The following is a 2,642-nucleotide window of genomic DNA, read 5'->3' on the forward strand; positions in this document are numbered from 1 at the left end:
CATTATCTGGCATACATTGGTCTAGACGAGTTTCTGCGAGAGCAATTAAATCAATCTGGTGATTTAACATAAAGTTTTTAAACTCGTCAAAATTCCCTGGCAAAGTTACAATATTAAAAGATGCAATTAACATTCCTTTACAATTAAAAACATTTTATACTCATACTAAGCTGATCGTTGCCTAATTCACATGTTGGGATATTATTATTACTAGGTTGGGTACTATTTTCCACGCTCTCATCATTAGTACTTTGTTTGAAACAGTTTTCAGATTCACTGTAGGGTAATGTTTGCTTTTGATCTAATCAGCGGCTATTATATTTATCATATAAATCCTACATAGCCTATAGTGACATGGTGATGGTGTATTATTTGTACAATAATCGTTTGCCATTAGTAACATTTTGAACCTTTGACCTATGAACTTTGACCTATGAGGTGAAGAATATTTTTTCGTGTTTAGAAGGTCCAAAGGATCATTCCTGGTAAATTTGAGCTCGTCTTTTAATGACTTTTAAGTGTCTTAAAAATTCAAGGTTTTCCCCCTCTTGCAAACGGTCATGTAAACTTTCTCATTCTTATTAAAATAGGCCTATTTATGTGTGTATATACGTACATTAAAAAAAAGGGAGTTGCTTACGTATTCTTTTTTCCATAATGAATGGATAACCCCAAAGAAGAATTTGATCGCTAGATTGCAGGAAATGAGCTTTCCCGACTTCTGAGGTGACTTTTAATGACTTTTAAGTTTTTTAATTGCCCTGTCACCCCTTGGCGATTTAGTCAGCGTATACCAAACGCATCAAAATTTCTCTAAAACATTGGCATACGCTGAACTATCGATGCTTTTTTCAACTTTGGGCGCATTTATAGCGTATTCATAACGTATTGGAAGCATGGCCGGGCACGCCCCCCCCCTCCCCACTTTTTGGCGAAAAATATATTATGTCTGGAGATTTTTGTATGATCGGAAAGAAATGCAAGAAAAGAAAGAGGGAAGGAGGAGAAGGATGGGAAAAGAATGTTTATCCAGTCCCCGATCGGGTTAAATTTTCTCGCAATTCGAATCAATGGGTCTTGACCCCTCCCTTGGGCAAAAAAAAAAAAAAAAAAAAAGAATTGTAGATTTACGGTACCTTTTCAGGACCCGTAAGCATTTTTTTAGAATTAGAATTTTGAAGAACATAAATGTCATTAAAACACACTTAAAATGTCGGGAAAGCTCATTTCCCTCCATCTAGGAATCAAAATTTTCCCGGGGGAGAACCCCCGGACCACCCTTTCTTTTTGGGATTTATCGATTCATGGAAAAAAGAATACGCATGCAACTACTCATTTATTTACACACATAAAATAAAATTTGAGAAAGATTTACCTGACCGTCTTCAATAGGGGAAAACCTTGAATTTTGAGGAACTTAAAAAGTCATTTAAATGACGTTTCCGAAGTCAGAAAAGCTTAATTCCAGCATTCTAGAAATCTAAATTTTCCCGGGTGAACCCGGATCCACCTTTCTTTGGGGTTCATTGATTCATGGAATCATTTTCAAGAGGGGGGGAAACCTTGAATTTTTGAAGAAATTAAAAGTAATTAAAAGACACTTCAGAAGCCGGGAAAGCTCATTTCCCACCATTTAGAAATCAATATTTCCCCGGGGAGAACCTGAACCTCCCTTTTCTCTTTGGGTTCATTGATTCATCATAATAATTTTCCCGGGCAGAACCCCCGGAACCCCCCCCCCACCTCTTTTCTTTGGAACTTATCGATTCGTTGAAAAAAGAATACGTATGCAACTACTGATTTTTTTTATGTATGTACACACACATAACCGGTCAATTTACTATAATAAGAATGAGAAAGTGACCGTTTTCAAGAGGGGGAAAACCTTGAATTTTGAAGAACAAAGTCATTGGACACCTATTTTAAAAGTCGAGAAAGGTCATTTCCCGCCATCTAGAAATCAAAATTTTCCAGGGGGAGGACCCCCCGGATCCCCTTTCGTTTTTGAGAAAAATGTTAATCCTCACTTCCTAGGTTTGATTCCAGATCTGCATGATTCATATTCCCATTTATCTTATAAGTGCCCCCCCCCCCACTTTGAAAAACGTTCCACCGGCCCTGGGACGTATAAATAACTTTATAACTTATATAGAACATTTTGATCTTTATAGAAAACTTACACGAGTCTACCTACGCACAGCACGCGGCAGCGTATCGCCGATGATCACGTGACGTACCGTAGCCTATAAAAAGGCTGCCGCTCTCCGATTCAAATCATAACCGCACTAGACATCGCAAGTACAGGGTCTGTGGCAGTACCAACATCAGCGTATTGACATCACACCATTTTAATATACCTAATCCCCTAAACGTCGCCAGTACCCCATTATACGATAACTGTTAGAAGCACGTTCAGTAAGTTTTGTGGTCGTCTGCAACACGTCAAATACGTCTACATACGTGAATACACGTTGGAGATAAGTTCGTTTTTACAAGTTACATATAAGTTCGAAGCACGTTACTCATAGGTTACAAATACGTTTTGACTTTTGTGTAACTTACAAGTAACGTGTGTCAGCGTGCAGGGGTGGCGCCAGAGGGGGCTGGGGGATATAGCCCCCCGTCGGGGAAGCATAGCCCCC

The sequence above is a fragment of the Anneissia japonica genome, unplaced genomic scaffold (genome assembly GCF_011630105.1).
Source record: "Anneissia japonica isolate Jap-2015-1 unplaced genomic scaffold, ASM1163010v1 scaffold287775_len252212_cov145, whole genome shotgun sequence".
In the NCBI taxonomy this organism is placed as follows: Eukaryota; Metazoa; Echinodermata; class Crinoidea; order Comatulida; family Comatulidae; genus Anneissia; species Anneissia japonica.